General features: G+C 38.5%; 1 pseudogene; it reads left to right on the forward strand.

The window, feature by feature from the left end:
* The window catches only part of LOC109113153, a 108,422-nt pseudogene that overhangs the window by 41,806 nt on the left and 46,872 nt on the right, over positions 1-19,744 (forward strand).

Genomic DNA, 19,744 nt, shown 5'->3' on the forward strand with positions numbered 1-19,744 from the left:
CAGTTACGTATAGGAGATGAGAGAAAGAAGCTAGAAAAATTGAAACAGACAGACTGATAACCCACGACATGCTGATTTTGGCTTCTGTTTTCCAGCCTCCTCTCTCTCTCCTTCTAAATGATAGCAGAAGATATCTGCACTTATTTAGATAACTAAGACCCATATGATGATATACACAGCATTCCGGCCCAGTTTATTTGTTTTTGTTTATGCGTATGTATGACAGAGTGTATGTGCATTCCCATAGATTTGTCCCTCCTTTTAGACTCATGTTCCTCCTGGTCAGTTTAGACGTACAGTGTTATAGAATTAAATATGCAGTGATCATAAAATAGCCCAATTCTGCAGTGACTCATCATCAGCTATAGTTTCCGGGAATAAAGACCAAATTTGCCTACATCCCAGGAGGATGTTCCAGGTACCCCCATTGGCTATCTTTTTGATCATAGAAATGCTCCTCCAGCTGAGTAATGTCTTAATCATAAAGGTCGTCGTGTATGCCTTCTTGCCATAAAGACCCAAATTAGCAGGAAGTCAAAATTATGGTACAAAAGCTATACACTGTGTTTGGCTCATTTCAGTAGGGCTCCCTCCATAAAGCACACTGATGTGAGTGTGTGTGAGTTTATGGGAAGTAAATCTGGCTATTCCATATTTATACACAATTGAATGGTTATAAATCTTTTAGGACCTTTAGTTTATCTAGGTCCATAGGACCTTATTAAATAGATGCTAGAAAAGAGACTTATTTCCAGGGCTTGATCCTCCGTAGAGGCATTTATTAACCAAGAAAACATACCAAAACACAGAGTACATGCACAATAACACACACACACACACACACACACACACACACTCCTGAATGAACTCTAACTACATGGTATGCTCGCTGCCACCTACAGATATACTGTAAGTATCTACCTTCCAAAAACCAGTTAATTTCCAGTCCTATTTCACATGCTTGTACAAAAATCTTCAACATGTGTTTAATTAACATATAATATATATATTTAACATATATAAAATATATAAATTTAATTTTTCTTTTTTTTTTTTAGGAGGAGTGCAGTTCATTGGCATCCACATACAGACTCTTGTTATTTTTGGAGCCTGGTTTCCTCTCATTATGCATACACACACACACAGACACTGAACTCAAGCCTCTGACTGTGTGTTAGAGACACAATCAAGAATCAGATGGTTAAAAGTTTAACCCCTCACATCGCATACTTGTGGTATTGCTTTCCAGGAAATGTCTTTATTAGGTGTGTTTTGGTGTTTCAGTCCTGGCATTAATTATTAGGTCAAAGTCTATCTTGTATGTGTGACTTATAATAGAGAGAGAGAGAACATTAGTTTGGAGTTGCAAGCCATAGTGTATTTTGTGTGTGTCAGACTCTTTATAGTCTGCTTTCTTATATATGGAATTCAGCCGAAAATGAATAACAAAATATATTTACACTTTCATTACAGATACAACTTACCTCAAATTACAGTTAATATATGGGCCATTATTGTAAAGTTGCAATTATACTAGAATAACCTTTACAATTGTGAAAAATAAAGTCACAATTTTGAGATATAGAAAGCTGCAATTACAAAACCAAAGGTTGCAATAAACAAAATATAAAGTCAGAAAAATTAAGTCTGAGGAAGGTGCCTTTTGTTTTTTACACTGGGGGCAGGGAAACAGGCATCAGGAAAAAAATATCTTATTCACCTAAATTCACTGAATTTTTTAGCATTATAGCAGTTAATCCTGTGATCACGAGTAGGTGTATTGTTTTTTGTTTTTTATATGTGTTTGGATTTGGTTTCAGAGTGATATCACAGTGGCCATCTTGTAGTCAGTGGTGGCCTGTGAAATATGGCCTATCAACTCTATGCTTGATTGTATGCGTGTCTGTAAACACTTTCTAGACTAAATGATGCCGTTAAGCATAACCATACAATTATGGGAGAAGAGATAGGGATATATGCAAATGCGTTCTGACACATTTATTTGTTCACTGTGTAAAGAGGCAGGAAAGCAAAGTGTGTTTGCATACTGCATAAAACAACGATATATTGCACACAGTTATTTACATACTGCATTATTTCTCATTCAACGTAGAAAACCGTTAAAACCACAGCTACTATAGTCTATCTTTATCAGATCAGTCTGGCACATTTAAAACCACTGGACCTATCCAAACAAACAAGACTTGTCCATTGCTTATTTTTTGAGAGTAAGGACTATGACTCTGATCCAAACCCTATGAAGCTGCTTCATTTATCTGCTGTCTACATAGGCAGATATCTTCCATCGTTAAACAAATTTTAAAGGAAATTAACTTCATAAGGGGACTGGACGTATATGAATTACCCTCACAGAGTGCCAGGACTTTTGAGAAAACTTTTCTGTATCTAATGAAATGTCGGTGTTACTCAACTAATTCCTAGGAATGAATACCTAGATAGAATTACGTACATCAAAGATAACATGGGCTATGCTGCCACTAACAAAGTACATTACAATCCAGATTCAAGAGGATGTTCTTACATAAGCTTCCCTAATTAAGGCCAGACCATCTGCGCGTTACATTTAAGGAGAACATCCATCAGCTGTATTATCTAAGCATTATCTTTTAAGAGTATCCTATTAACTCTGCACTTATCTCTTAGGCTATGTAAACCGCCTTCGCCCTCCATCCATTCATTTGCCCTACATTTCTTTAGTTTTTTTTTCTGCCATACACATTTCATTTATCTTTCGCATTTCCATTACAAACTTGCCCTCTTCCTATCCTTTTCATTTAATGTTCATCCCATCCACTCCATCCATCCTATTTCAGGTCTTTCTCTGTCGACAGGGCTAGCATGTGTTATCAGGATCCTCCATGACAACCAAAACACTAGCTTTATGCTCTATGCTCCAAACCCCCCCCCCCCTTCCAAGGCTGCATGTATTTAAAGAGTGCTATATGTAAGATTTTGACTCTAATAAAGCATTACAAAATGCCATAATCTATTTGCAGATATTTAGAGAAGCATGCTACGTTAGCCTAAATTTGTTTATCTGAAAAACAGTACTGCAGTCAGTTATTCCCTTTTTGAAAATGTGCGTTTCTGGGCGGAATGCGGTTCTTTATTTTAGTTTGTAAGGAAATCCAGCCCCACTAGAGGCTATAGGCCATCCCGGGTCCCCCTCATATAAACTTCTCTCAGCACTATTGTGCCCATATCCTTTGGAACCCAATAGGTTGTGGGCAGAAGAACACACACAGGCTACTGCTCATGAAATACTTGTATAATGATTATATTATTAAATATCCCCTGCATCGCCTAGCAATTACCTTAGCGCATATATGCATGCATTAGCATACGAGGTGACAGTTGCCATGCAGAAGCATCAGGGAGAAGTTGGAGCGTGGGGAGAGTATTAAAAGTTTTCAATCGCTTGGAAAAAAGCTGCGTTTTGGGAAGAGTTTTGATTTGATTACCACGACAAACAACGAGCCAATTAGTCAGGTGTAGTGCTAGCCATCTCCTCATTAGACGCGCAGCTAAGAAATGCATCTTAGTTACGGATATATGATTGTAATTGAAAGAGTTTTTTATTTTCGATGATATGTTTTATTATTTAGATTTAAGTACTAATTTCAAAGCTTTCTATAGATATGTTTATCATGGTCTGTGACTGTTTATGTCATGTCCGCTGAGTTTCGGTTTCATTTTGTAGAGTGCTCCAGTTCAAGACCAGAAGGCAGAAAGCACATCATGTTTTATTTCCTTAGTTTTAAAACGTTTTGTTGCCAGGAACCCTTAACAGTTCAGAATGATGAATTAATCTTACCTTATGAGCAAAAACTGACGGTGTATCCACGCGAAAACATGCAGAGTGAATGCGTCACTAAGTCCCTCCATATCCTGCAAAGCACGCTTTAGCTTCCACTCTCCAGCACAAACTATTGGATAGCGCACATTTATCTAGAGTTAACGTTTAACATTTGTTATATGCTTAGACCTGTTTTAGTATCTATAGAGTTTATTTTAGGCAAGTTGTGATGATTAGGAGGCTAAATTGATCAAACATATATGAGCAGCTCACTGTCTGCCGCTGACCACTTGGTCATTACTTTAAAAAAAACAAAAACTATATTTAATCAACAAAAAAAAAAAAAAAAAACGTTTTTCGAAATGAACTTAAAAAAAAATGAAACCAAAATATAATCACTTTGCCATTAAATACAAAACTGAACTATTTTGTATAGCTGAAACAGTAGTTTAAGCTGTTTTGGGAGAAGTGGGGAATTAAAAGGCGGCCTCACTAATTATGATGAAGCTGGTCAAACACATGCGGGGCTAGGGGCCTGAGCTGTCAAGGCCAGGACCAGGCTAGGGCCTAATTTTGAGGCCCGTTCAGGGCTCTACCGCTCACTGCCAGTTTACCCAATTGTATTTCGGCATCCCGGGTTGTCAGTTGGCAGAGAAAAAAAAGTGTATTTCATTTCATTCATCATCAAGTGTGCTTGTTCCTGTTTGGTGTTTCAAATCTGGTAACCTGCGTGTGTCAGTCTGAGGAGGAGGGGGCGGGTTGAAAAACACTCGTCCAACATTTTGAATTGGAATGCAATACCTAGGTTCAACCACTCTGTGCAATATTACATACAGCACCTTAAGTAAAAAATACTGTAAAACAGTAACATTATGAAAACATTCTTTTTTTTTTTGTGCAAATATTTTCGTATTAATGTATATAAAAATTTCTGTTGTTATTCCTGTGATGGCAACGATTAATTGTCAGCATCATTATCAGTCTCATGTCAACATGATCCATTCAAAAATCATTCTAACATGCTAAGTTGCTGCTTAAGAAAATTTCTTATTATAATAAATGTTGAAATCAATTTTGTGTTGCTTAAGATTCTTGTGTGAAAACGATAGTTACATGTGTAACTGTGGTTCTTGGAATTCCGGATGACTGCAGAGATGGTGGCTATTGCTCTAGTGGATGACACCTACATACAATGCAGCATGAGGGATGGCAGACCCACCTGAGAAACATCAAGGATACTCCAGGCAGGACTGGCAGAACTCATGAGTCATGGAGAGCAGGGGCAACGTTGACCTTGGGAGAATTCGTGCAAAGGTATTTTGAGAGGACCATTGGGTGTAGCAGCTGCACAGACCAGTCCGTTCCAAGGAAAATCCCCGTAATGCGGCCCATAGATGAAGAGATTAGCACCTAGTAGGTCTAGGACAGGTAACACCCACTGGTAGAAGGTGGGTTGAGAATTATTAGTGAGTCTCGACATTATCCAACATTGATAGTCTTTGCTTGATGACAAAGGGAGTCACCCTTGTGTACCTCACGATAACAATGTTGATAACTGGATCGGTCTGTCTGAGAAGAAGTCAGAAAGATAGCAGACTAACATAGCACCTCAATGCTCGTACAAGACAGACCTCTCCCCGACTGCATTGGAGGGAGAAAAAGGAGGTTGAAAAGCCAGCCAGATGAATAGACGGGGGGGGGGGGGGGGGGGGGGGGGTGATCACAAAATTGTGTTGAAAAGGGACCTTTGGGAGGAAGGCTGGATTAAGCTGAAGAGATGACCCGGTATCCTCTGGTAACCAGCATAGAACGATTCACTCACTGACAGGGCATGAAGCTCACAAATGTGTTTGGCAGAAGCAATGGCAGAAAAGACTACACTTTCAAGGGACAACCACTTAATATCCAAACAACATTCAGTGCTTTCAAATGGTGGTGTACAAAGAAACTCTAGAATAATGCAGCAAGTCGTCCAAACAGGAAAAGGAGTAGAATGAACAGGCCTTTTTTTCAAAGTACCCCATGTATGCCATTTTTCCGGTTTACGGGTCCTAATATTGTTTTGGGAGGTCTCCTACAATAGGATTACATGCATGCAAGTTAAAAAAAACTCATCTTCTCACAACTTTCATTTATCTCCACAAATTGGGCGCCGTCGTTAATACATCTGGAGAATTCAGTCATAAAGTCCTTGCATGGTGGCATAGTCAAACTGTACCATCAAAATTTTGCCTGAAGAAAAACTTTAGTTTGCAGCAGGTATGCTGACAACAGATTATTAAGACCCAAACAAAGCCACTGACATCGTTAGGGCAGAATCAAAAGAACACGTGGAGAGAGCATACTGGGGGGGGCCAGGCTGCATGGCAGGTTGAGTCCACGATTCTTCATCAAGGATATGTGAAGTTGATGCACTCATGGAGAGAGGAGTGTTAAATAGCGATAGTGTGTTGGGGGTGGAAAACACTCTAGTTCACAGAAGTGTGGCTCAGTAGGCGTGCGGCTGATGCCGGAGGATTGTAGAAGACTGAAGAGGTATGTTCTATATCTCTGCCATCTCTGAAGAATGATGTGAGTATCAGGCAAGCAGTGTTCGATAGTGAGTCCTCTCATATATTTTTCTGTCTGTGGTGAAGATTTGGTATGGTGTGGCGGTAGCGGCCAGCAGTGTACTGATGTGCAACATTTTGAGCGGCACCGTTGGCATTAAATACATGGGTTGGTGCGAGCTGCTAGAGCCACGAGTTAAGATCTAGTTCTGCAAGACAAAAGCTATCTTTCGGAGAGTGGCAGGCATGCGTACAATGCAAAGGACATGGATCAGTCAAACTCTTCTTTTAGGATGCTGAATCCTAAACACCATGCGATCGTGTCTGTATCAAGGGAAGAAGTGTGGTTCGGGGAATAGTTTGCTACGTGGTGGAGAAAACCGGAGATATGAGAGCTGTGAGCCATGACTCCTTTCAAAAATTACGTCCTTGACCACAACAATCAAAATTTAATAATGTGTACTTATGTAATGAAGAAGGGAATCCAAAAACATCCTTCTTCGGCTGGTCTGGTTGTATGTGGACTGGGGTTCATCTCCATAAACTCCAGAAGTTTGTACTAAATTGAGCTGAAATGAAAACTGCTTTGATCAGGTGTGAGGGAGGAGGCCATTTACAGCCATGATAGCTGATTGAAATGGAGCGCTGTACTTTCAATGACGCTTCTGTGCACAGTCACGTGCAATTTCCCTGCAGCCATTCTGTATGTTTCACCTAGCACGACATAATCTCTGCGCCTTTACAGAATAAGACCAGGCCCCTGTGGTCATAAAACCACATCAAAGCGTAGGTATCCTGCAACCACCTTGTGGTATATAACCCTGTTAATCAAAAGATTAGGGGTAGGAAGCCTTTGTACTCTCGAGAAAACTGTGGAATTAGTCTGACAAGCTATCCATTTGTAAGTTAGATTCATTGACTGTGTTGTCCTAGGAGGTTTGTAGTCCTAGTTTCTTTCAAAGAGCCCTGACATGTAACACATTGTGAGACCCTGGATGGCAGTGTGACCCGATCAAACAAAAAAAAAACGATGCCACATTACCATCAAGATTCTGTAAGGTTTGATTGGTTGAGTATGCCGCATTTCTTGACAGTACATCTTTGTTTTGTCTTCCTTAGCACACGAATTGTTTTGGAAATTTTAATAGCTTTATTTAGTGGTGTTGTCATTTCTGAGTTTGTGTACTCTTAATTCTAAGTGAACCTGCTAACGGTGGAAAGCAGTGACAAGGCCTTGACATTTAGTATTGTAGTTTATTTCTGGTCTGGCTGAAATTATATGTTTAGCCTACATGTCAGTAGTGTGTGTCTGTTGTGCATGAATAGTTTTTACTGCCATCGATTGTTTACACTTTTCCTTCGGCCTTGTCTCTAAATGTTCTCTGTAGACTAAATTTGGATGGTGCTGTGATGTGGCACATTTTTTCCATTTTTCAAAACTTTCCTCTGGTAGTCTCTGTATTTTTGTAAACTGATGGAATTGCAATATTTAATTCTAGTTTTTGTGTTGATGTGTGTGTTAAATGGATATGTTCATCTAAAAAATTATGGATGGACTGGAGGTTTTTGGGTTCAATTCAAAATAGGACCAACCAAACAACATCAAGGATATCATAAAAACTAATGTTGTATGGTTTGTAGACTACTGGTAATATTCCAAGTCTTCTAATGGTTCAAACAGTATCTCTGTCAAAACTCAGTGATCCAAGTGATGTGGTTCTTGAGGTGAATCTAGCTTGAGGTCAAGAGGAGCATGGAATAATGGCTTAAATTTCATTGTCTTCTTGTTCAAATATGTCAGTTATAAGATACCCTTTTCTGAAACTTGTCACTGTGCTTTTCCTTTCGATTTCATCCATTCTATTCTGATTGCATGAAAATAAATACCCAGAACATTCTTTAAATTTTTCAATTATTCTTCAAACTGAAGAAAATTTAAGTAACACCAATTTTGTAATAGCGACCTGAGAATGGAGACCAGTAAATAAAAGGGCAGAACTGCTTTGGGGTGTGAGGAGAATTTTAAGAAAAACCAAACTACTTAAACAGTACTAACTTTTAGTTAATGTTTTAATTGTAATTTGATATGTAGCTTTAGCTCTTGCCTTTATTTCAGTGGAGTCCAAATATTCTTCTTACTTACTGACATGCATTGCTTTTATATGCAGACCTTATTTTGCTAGCTGCGTTTGTAAACCCTCTTGACAGCGCAGGGTATTCTTATGTGGTGCTCTGTTTTTATCAGCACCTCTTTAGTAAGAAGGCTTCAGGGATCAAAACATACACACATCATAACAACATTCCTCCAGCACAGAGGTGTTGTGCCCACACACTGAACACAGTGGCCCCCCGTTCCCCATAAAAGGTCCCGTCTCCCACATCTTAGCCTGCAGAGTCCTGCTGCCCTGAGGGCCATTAGAAGGGCTCCATTGGTGCGGAGACACGAGACGACCACCTGGTTTTGGTTTAGTGCCAATGTACTGGATACACACTCTTCCAAACACAGCAAACACACACACAAGCAGGGTCAGCTCACTCTAGATGGCCACATCTGGAGTTTCATTTCCTGTCGGGAGACAGCTAGCCATTTGACAGGCGTGGTCTGGCCAGCCTTCTTGGTGATTGGATGGGCGGATCCAACGGGCAGGCGCGAAAACTGCATGGTCAATTCAATTATTGGGACTTATAGAGACCTTTTGTCTTTCAGTATTTTAGTGGAAATCGTTTGCAATTTTGAGTGTTTAGCTTGGAACTACTTTATGTAATTTTAGTAAGATTCGTGAAAAACAGTCGGGTTCTGGAAGTAAAATCTCCCATTCATTTTCTTCATAGGGGAATAGATTTTGATACAGCAAGCTTATAAAAGACAGATCTACGTGAGCTACAAGGTTTTTAATGGATGGCATATGCTTTTTTAAAAACCATCAGCCTGCATTATTCACACTTATTTTTCAAATAATTGTATTTAAACAGTATCATTCATGAAGAACTTACCTGTGATTCTGTAGAGTGATCTCAACGACAAGTAAACTGTCATTTCTTTAAAGCCATTAGGCACACAGTCTTGTACCTTTGTCTTTTTTTCTGATTTTCAAATACTATTTTTGCTTCAGATCAACATTTTTCATGTTTTGATTCACCTCATTGCTAGTTTCGTTTGATTCATGGGCTTATAAACTCTTAAACAAAGACTTCTTTGAATCCTCTAAATGGGAGAATTTTTTAATACTACTGGGACCCAAAAGCCACTGAAAAATATTTACGGGCGCTGTTACACTCGATTCTAAAATGGTCATTTCCCCTCAGAAATCTGGGAATCTTTTGGGCTAAAATGATTAGGCTCAGACCTGTGATTTCACATGAATAATTTTTGTTTCATTTTACATTTACATTGTTTATCAAAGCACTAACAGTTCACTGAAACAGAATGCCGCTTAATGAATATCATGCTTTATGGCGACAGTGTGGTGATACTGTACGACTTCCATATAAGCTTTACTGTAACCCTGTTTTTCAGTAATTGCGGCTAATGGTTATAGTATCATCTTGATTTCAATGCATAACTGCAATGCAGTAGGAGTATCCGAGTTTTTTTTTTGGAATCCACGTTATCAAACCCATGTTTTTTGTGACCAAGTTCTTGTTACAGCTCATTTGGTTTTGAGATTGTTCTGCATACTTCATGAATTGATTAATCTGAAGGATTCTAATGTTAGCATTGGGTGGAGAGGTGGGAGAGAGAAAAAAGATGTTTTCTCTGAGGACTGAGAGTTTAGTTTTTTAAAACTTTCCTTTATTTCTTACTCTACTTTGTCACGGAAAACCCCTGGACACTAAATTAGGGAAAATAGCGTCTCAGATCACTACGTCAACAGCTGTAAATTTTAAAATCTGTGCATTTTTCTCCTGTGTGTGTTCATGTTCTAGTGTTTTGTGTCTCAGCAGGTCACTTAACTGAACAGCCCAATTAGGTGAACATGACCCTCATGCAGATGTCAGGTGCTCGAAAGAATGCAAACACAAACCATTATGGCCCTGAACACAGAAGAAGAACTTTTAAAACACACCACACACACTTTACACTCAGACAAGTGTATATATGTAAGGGATAATGTACATCCAGCCGGTTGTTATCTGAGAATAAACCCCGACAGGGTGATCAGGACCCCGACGCGAAGTCTTGTATCAGCCTGAAGGGGTTTATTCTGAGATAACAACCGGCTGCTGGATGTACATTATCCGCGCGTTTTTACATGGCTAAAAAGATTTGTTTTTTACCCATATATTTGAAATTAATGCTGAAGTCTTCCATTGTAACACGCGGTGGCTAAGTGGCACAAGATGGTGCCATACAGTCAACGATAGCATAGTGACTCGTAAAGCATATAAGTAGTACAGGTCAAAAACTCGTAGTTACTAGATTAGATTTTAAAATATAATCTTATATTTTCATACTACAAATTCAAAATATAAATTAAAAAAGTGGTTGGTGTTAGTACCAGGTGTGTTAGGGCCAAAAATGTTAGCAGGGCAAGTAGAAGTCTGAACCGCAGAAGCTGAAAAAACCTGTGTTTTAACCTCAAGGGTGGTAGGGGGGTTTTTCTTGTTTCCTTCTGGATGTGTCCTGCTGTTGCCTTGGCTTACCAAGTGAGGAAGGACTGTCATTAAAAAAAATAAATAAATAGGTGCATGGCAGCCCTACCACAGCTTATCCTTTCTAGCACAGAATCATAATGAGAGAATGCATTTGAGTGTCCTTTTATAGTTTGTGAGGCCAGATGATGTTACTGTGGTACATTATCAATCAAAGTTGCAGAATATCTCTTACCATCATGATACACTGACAACATCATAATCCTTACTCTCACTCTCTCTCCCTCCATCTCTGTCTCTGATCTTATCTTTCTTTCACCACTAAATGAAGTAGAAAGAGAAACTACCTAAGCACTGTTTCACCACAAATATTTGGGCTAAGGGTTTCGATTTCACAATGTCAAAGGATAAAAATATGTTTTGTGGTAGAGTTTGGTGTGAGTCACATGCCTTTGTGGGAGTTTGTTCTTGTTTCTCTCGAATTTTACTCATTGTCAAACACGGATCTGGGCATTGATTCAGAAACAAGAACAAGACTGGATGTGGCACTCATGTTAATCTCCTTTTTTATCACAATGTCTGTGGACAAAGTGTTTTGTCATTTTGCACATTGTCAAGTTCAGTGAAGTGATGATTTATGTAATGCAATTTACTTACACATAAACTCTATCACATAATGGTCTGTTTTCTGAAATGCTCATCTTGTTGATGCCCATGTGTGTTTCAAGATTTCAAGGATTTTCTGATCCTTCTTTACCATCTACTTGCACAGGTCTCCAAAATTCCTGAGCTAATCTTTTAACCCGCATAATAAAAAGAAGGAATAAAAAGAATTTTGAAGGAATTTGATAGTTGGCTTATCAGACCCACTTTCATTTCTGACAGAATTGGGTTGTTTGTTATCATTGTTTGTTATCTTTTCCTAGGAAATGTATAGCTTTACAATGGTTCCTCTCAAAGAGCTGTTTCTTTTTAAATGTATATCCTTTCGTTCATGGATTGAAGCATCACAGGTGTGACTCAATCCGATTCCAGTCATCCGCCAACTCAAAGTCCTCCCTACATTTCCAGGCCTGATTTAGAATGATTATGTCCAATGGAGAATGAGTGAGTCCTTCATATCCTGGCTGTCTGGCTCGGAGGTTACATGGAGCACCGATCTGAATTAGCCCGCTGGGGCTCGACTTCCTTCCGAGTTCCCCCAGTAAACAGTCTAAAACGTCTCAAAGTCATGAGAAAAAAGCATATTATAAGTGACATTCAAATTTGAATTGCTCGGCAGTTTTTTTTATTGTTTTGAATCTAAATTGTAATCTGATCTGAGATCCTGATTCTGTGTGCTGTGAGGAATCTCATCCACTAAAGCAGATAATGGTGTGGAATCTCATTTAATTCAAGAGAATACCTACAACACACTCCATTTATTCTCTTCTGACTGATAATGGTTGCCTCATAAGATGGTTCAGGTGGGCCGCTTATGTTCGGAAGGAAGGATGACACACAGGGGCCTATTGGGCTGAGACTCCATGTTTCAGTGCTTTGGAATGTATTGTTTGGTTGTCATTGTACTCTCAGGCTCATCCATACGATTTTGTAGTTTTCAGATATGAGATTCTGAAGCAAGGCCAGTTCAGCGCTCTCCAGAGAGAGAAACCGTGTTTGTGTTAGGCAGAACAGCTTTGCTGAGCTCAATAGGGACATTTTTTCATCGCAAATGAAATCCATCCTCAAGGTTATTCGATTTTAGGGGTTTCTAATACACACACATTTTAACACAAGCACACAATCATTCTCATACTCACATGAACACACAAAAACACATTGATGTGTATCTCAACAGTCTGTCCTCACGTAAACCGAGCAGCTTTTCCAGAGAGCAGAGTTGTATTTGTTCTGATATCGCCTCCTGTAGATAGATGGCATAACAGAGATATCATTTGTGGAAACTTTTCAGGGTCATCTGCACTTCACCTTGGTTGGGCTTAAATATTGGACTCTCAAGCATTCCCATTCACAGGTTCCCTATGTAGGGGCAACTTGAAATGTCCTGCAACTACTGTATGCAGATTAGGAGTTAGTTGATGGCATAATAAACTTACATTATTTTAATTATTTTAATTATACTTAAAATAAATATTATATGCAGTAAATAATTGTGCATTTTTTTAATGTGTCACATTATATTAATATGAATATAATCAACACACTACCATTAAAAATTTTAAATAAGTCAATAAGTTGTTGTTGTTTTTTTATTTTATTTTTATTTATTTATTTTGTAATACTTTTCAACAAGGATGCATTAAATTAGTCAAAAGTAAAAGTAATTTACAAGTTACAAAAATGTTCTATTTCAAATAATTGCTGTTTTTATTTTCTGTTGATAAAGAGAATCTGGAAAACAATGTATCAGTTTCTACAAAAATATTAAGTAGCACCACTATTTTCAACATTGATAATTATAACAAAAAATGTTTGTACACTTTTTTTCAGAGACATCGATCTACAAATAGCTTACCTATACTTATTGTTGTGAGAAAATATTTTAACATCAAAAAGAAAAAGATATTTTTGCAGATGTCATCCACAAATTGGCTCAGTAAAAGAATTAGATATTACTTCATGGTCAAAACTAGTAATTGCTCCCTTCAGACCTGATTTTCTAAAGAATTTAACATATGCAGAAGTGGAAAAGACTGTGGTGGAGGACTCTGACATAATGATTGATCATGTCATGTAAAAAACTATAGCATAACTTTATAATTCCTGCTGGATAAATGTCACAGCTGTAGTTTGATAGATGCAATGCTATATTTTTAATAGTCTTTAATAGTGCTGATGAATGTCTTGTCTCTGTTCTGCAGGCCTTGGGGGACTCTGACCTGGCAGAGGTTCTGAAACAACTTCTTCCCCTCATAAAGTCTAGTGAACCTGGAACAGGTTCTGACTCTAGTTCAGGCCCTGGTGAGCTGAGCATTGATGATCTTCTGGTGCTGCTGGTTTATGTGTACTCTATGGCTCAGGAAGCATGTCCAGGTGGTGCTGAGGAGGAAAAACATGTTGAAAAGGTGGAAAATTAGTTGATTGGCGCTTTGACACTCCGACTCACCCGGCAGACCTCATTAAGCCCTCTGCTGCAGGAGATCACAGGTAAGTGGTGGAATACTAGTTCAGCGTGATCCCAGTACCCATATAATAAAGCAGGAATGTGTATAGACAACTCAGTCAGTCATCTGTTGGTTGATGGGAAAGGGTAGATTATATACTGTTATTGTCACTAAGTTTCCACATCACTGAGTGACTTTTCATGAAGCTGTCATGACCAATCTCTGTGTAGCACACTAGTGATTAGTGAAACATTTGAACAACTTTAAAACAACCACCAACAAAACCGCTGCACAGCTGCTCTGAACTCTCCACTTCACAACTACATACATCAGTGGAAAAGAGCGGCACTGCTCGCCTTTAATGGGACTCTGACAAACCAGCACCATTCGCTCAACTGCTATAAGTTGAGATCACTCTATGTCTCTAGGACACACATATACAGATGGGTAGTAGAGCCCGACCAATATGGAATTTTGGGGGGCCGATACCGATATTAGGGAGTAAAAAAGGACAGATACCAATATATCGGCCGATATTCTTTATGTGTAGGCTATATTATAGTACAGTATAGTCAAAAGTTTGGTCACACGAATGGGAAATCTTTTGACTGGTACTGTATATAGAATACAGTATATAGCCTACATAAACAGAATATATATATACATAAACATTTTTTGCAATGATAACTCAAATGTATGTATATATACTGACCTGTTTTTTTATTTATTCATCAAAAATAAGACATATTGGTACCATATAAGTTATATTAAAGATTGGACCAGTTTTTTAGAGATTTTTTAGTTTAACTATGCAATCATCTAACGCTCACTTAAAACTGGAAAAAAAAAATGGCTCCTGAAAAATTTGGGCTTGTAAAAGATCGTCTTGTTGCAGAATTAAAAACACAACTCACAAATATTGGGTAAAGTTTCGTTTCACCAAGATATTATTTATCGGTGCTTTTCAGTATGGAATGAAGTAGACATTTATTAATGATCAGAATTTTTCTTGGCAATCCATGATACGTGATTGATTTTTTTTTTTCTCAAAAAATATTTCTGACATGGTGTGTGCCTTAGAATTTGACAAAAGTTATTGGATAATTTTACATGCTCAATATGTTTTGGAACACAGCCTGTCTCAGGTTGCTCCAACAGGATTGTCGCTCATTTGTTGTACTGTATGTTACTTTGGAGGGAGAGTGAGAGCAAGAATGAAGAGAGAACCGGGTCAGAGAGGAGTCAAGATGTGAAATGGATGGAGACAGTAAAGTGAATGAGTTAAGATGAATGAAGGGAAGCACCTCTGCCCTCTGTCTTCTTTTGTCCTCAGGAATACGCACTTACCACCCTCACACTCCATCAGTCACACACACTCACATGCTAACACACTCCTCCTTTTTAGGGTGAAATCCACTCCAAAAGTAAAAAAGATTAAATTCTTTGATTTACTTTTTACTAAAATGCTCTCCTTTCCCTTTTTTCTCTTTTTTTCATGCTCTCTCTCTCGGTTTGGTGACAGCTGATGGAAGCCATCTGAATCTGTGGCCAATATGAGAGCCTGTAAACCTGATTCGGCCTAATTTGTGACTGAATGAACTCTGTACACTCGCTGCACTTCAAACCAAATAATTCCAGAGGCTTTAGTTTCTTAGTCATTATTGCTTGCCGCCTACATAATGTTGTGTATTCAAGGCTACATGGAGGTTTCATAAAAGACTGTGTACCGTGCATCTTTTGAAACATGACTACAAGTTCAACTTTTCCAACCTTGAGGGCTCAGCTCTGTTTTTGTGTGTGTAAGTGTGTGTATATAAGCTTGTTTTACTCCTGTGATGATTTGATGTTGTACTAAAGTCAAATTCAAAGTGCCTATTAGGCTGGTGGACACACCCTGAGAGAGTCGCCATCACATGGCCTTCGAAAGCGTGTAATAGACTGGCATGTGGTCCTCCATCTTTACTGTGTCATTTCAAATCTGTGTGTGTGTGTCAGTGTGGTTGGAATCAGGGTTTTTAAGTTTTATGAATGTTTCCGTACCTGTGAGGTTCTGAAACGAACAGCCTGGCTTGTTGTTACTTGAGTATACATGAGTATGCATGTCTTTTGAGCAGAAAGTTCCATTAAGAAATAAAACTATGATATTATATAGTATTATATATTTTTATAGTAAATGTAATTAAATATATATATATATATATATATATATATATATATATTATATTTCCTTTCATTTAGAAAGTTTTATATGTTTTTTTATATTATATTAATTATATTATATTACATTATATTATGCATTAACTTTTTCTCTCCTCTTTCATTCCTGTCTGTGTTTTCTTATCTTGCATTAATAAAGAATGCTTTGGCTCTATTACAATATTTTATGCATTAAAAATTAATATTAAATATAATATTAAAATGAATATTAACTTTCTTTTCCTTGCTCTTTTTTTCTCTTGCATTAATGAAGAATGCTTTGGCTCTTGCTACAGTAACTAACTTCCTGCTCTTCTTGGCTGAGGGGCACCTCGTTCCCCTTCTTTGTCTTTTAAAGCATGTGACTCTTTCATATAAACACTGGCCTGCCAATTACAGTGCCAACGCACACAAGGTGTGTCCAGGAAAATGTATGACTGCTCATTGACAGTTATTTGGTTTTAAAGGAGTTTCTGAGCATATGAACGTTTACATGTGTGCCTGGACACACGTGTGATTAAACCTCCCACATATTTTCACAACAACAGTAAAAAAAAAAAAATTATTTAACAATACAAGAACGTGCAGCTGTGGCTGGTGTTCTTGTACCAGTGCTGTGCATGTGCTCAGTGAAATTTATATTGATTGTGACATTCAGCTCAGTTAAATTGGTCAGAATGGAAAGCAGCCTCGACTTGAAATCTGGTCGCTATGGGAACAAGCCGCTTATGCACACACTAACATGAACTCAGCCACGGTCAGCATGGGAACCTCTCATTTTAAATCCGCAGAAAATCAGCCAAGAAAGAACCACACACTGTCATAATGAATTTCACCCACTCACACATAAACATATTCTCTCAAACTCACAGAGAGCTTGAATAACAGGACGTACACCCCAACACAAATACACAGCAGAAAAGCCTGTCTGAGCAAACATACACATGCAGAGGGCGAGATGAGTTAAAAAACACGCTCAGAGATGCGTTCGCCTCCTCAGGGGATGTGGATTACAGAGTGTCACTGGCAACACAATTACAGACAGGCTGATGGTGTAATCTTCACAGCTGTCTTTCATTATGTTTGCTGTCCTGTTTACCAACATCAGCTGCCCAGTCTGTCTGGCTATCATTCAGTCTGACTCTCTTTTTGTTTATCTGTCTGTCTGTCTATCTATCCTCTATCTGTCTGTCTGTCTGTCTCTCAGGCTCGACTTGATAAAATTATCTTTTTTATCTATCTATCCATCATCCAGTCTTCTATCTATTCATCTTGTCTGTCTGTTGTTCTAGAACATTTTATGTATCATAATATCATTCTGCCATTCTGTCTGCCTTTCTGTCTGTCACTCTGTCATTCTATCTGTTGTTCTGTTACTCTATCTATCATTCTGTCAAGTCACCTTTATGTGTATAGCGCTTTATACAATACTGGTTGTGTCAAAGCAGCTTTACAGTGATAAACAGGAAAATAGAAGACAATAACAGAGTAATTTTTCCAGCTAAAGTCCAGTTCATTGATGATTCAGTGATGTCATCATCCAGTTCAGCTCTCTTCCAATAGTGTCTGGGCAATCAGTCAGTTAAGCGTCCCCAACTAAGCAAGCCAAAGGTGACAGTGGCAAGGAACCAAAACTCCATCGTTGACAGAAATGGAGAAAAAAAAAAACCTTGGTAGAAACTAGGCTCAGTTGGGGGCCAGTTCTCCTCTGGCCAGACGAAACCAGCATGTTGTGGTTTCATTTCAGCCTACAACACAGCTGCAGATCACTCTTACTATTCACACACCCATATGCATATTTCAGGTCAAGGTGATGAACCCATTATTGGGGATCTGTCTCCGCTGACATCCAGGGCTGTAGAGGTCGTCTTGCTGATCCACCATCTGATCTGGATACAGACTGGATCTGGTAGCTATGGTGGCCTTGGAATAAGAATGAAAGAGACTAATATTAGCATAGATGCCATTCGTCTTGATGTAGTGAGTGCATCTGATGTTTTGGGAAGTGTTCCCGGTTCCGGTTGACCTAATTAATGCAGCCTTACAATCCTGAAATCCTAACAAATTTGAATTATAGAAATGTGACAGTGTATTATGTGTATGCCAAGTTAAAGAGATGGGTCTTTAATCTAGATTTAAAATGACAGAGTGTATCTGCCTCCCGAACAATGCTAAGTAGATTGCTCCAGAGTATGGGTGTAAATTGGTAAAGTATCTGCTGTCTGCAGTTTATTTTGATTATCAAATGGCCAGCGTTTTGAGATTGCAGCGGACGTGAAGGACTATAACGTGATATGAGCTCGCTCAAGTACTGAGAAGCTAATCCATTCAGAGCTTTATAAGTAATTAACAAGATTTTAAAATGTATTCATTGTTTAATAGGGAGCCAGTGCACAGTTAAGAGAACTGGGCTAATATGTGACCATGGACCACAAAACCAGTCTTAAAGGGATACTCCACCCCAAAATGAAAATTTTGTCATTAATCACTTACACTTACATTCCAAACCTGTAAAAGATTCGTTAGTCTTCGGAACACAATTTAAGATATTTTGGATGAAAACCTGGAGGCTTGAGACTGTCCCATAGACTGCCAAGTAAATAACAATGTCAAGGTCCATAAAAGGTATGAAAGTCATCATCAGAATACTCCATCTGCCATCAGATGTGCAATCTGGGTTATACAGTATGAAGCGACGGGAACACTTTTTGTAAGCGAAGAAAACCCAAATAATGATTTTATTCAATAATTCCTTTGTCAACAGTCTCCTCTGTGTCTATTATATCTTTCTATCTGTCTATCTGTCATTCTGTTGTTCTGTTACTTCTACAAAAAGGGCTGTTTAGGGAGGGACTCAAATGAATAAATTAATAGTTTTTAGAACCAAACAACCTTATTCACTATAATGGTCTCCTGCTTATCCATCTATCTGTTTATGTAGTTATATATTGTGCGTGAGATGGCGTTCTCTATTTTGTTTCTTCTGAGTTTGATCTACAGCAGTGCAGGGGGTGTTTGCTGCGGCATATTATTATGATGTTATTGGAGTTCAGTGCTGTCATCACTGAAGCCTTGTGGCTTCACAGAACAGTGGGTGGAGAGTCAGAGTTGAGGCCTGTAAAGTTCCTGCAAACAGAGAGAGGTTGAGAAGCAGATCAGAACTGAGAGAGGAATGAATTCACTTGAAGATGGATAGAAAACGAGACAGGAGTGTTCTCACTCCTGTAGAATGTGAATGAAAATGTGCCTGATTCTAAATCTGGCTCTAATTGTTGTCAGTAAATTGTGTGTGGTGGGGGGGGGGTTGTCTCTCTGCTTTTAATTAAAGGACGAGTGTGTTTAACTAGGAAAATGTTTCCATTTCAGTCTTAGATCATAGGAAACGGGTTCTTTAGTGGAGTTATCCACAGCCAACTCCACATGTGGAACCTGAACTATCACTACTGCTATGAAACAAGAAATATTATATATAATATTATATT

This window comes from Cyprinus carpio, unplaced genomic scaffold (assembly GCF_018340385.1).
Source record: "Cyprinus carpio isolate SPL01 unplaced genomic scaffold, ASM1834038v1 S000006753, whole genome shotgun sequence".
Classification (NCBI taxonomy): Eukaryota; Metazoa; Chordata; class Actinopteri; order Cypriniformes; family Cyprinidae; genus Cyprinus; species Cyprinus carpio.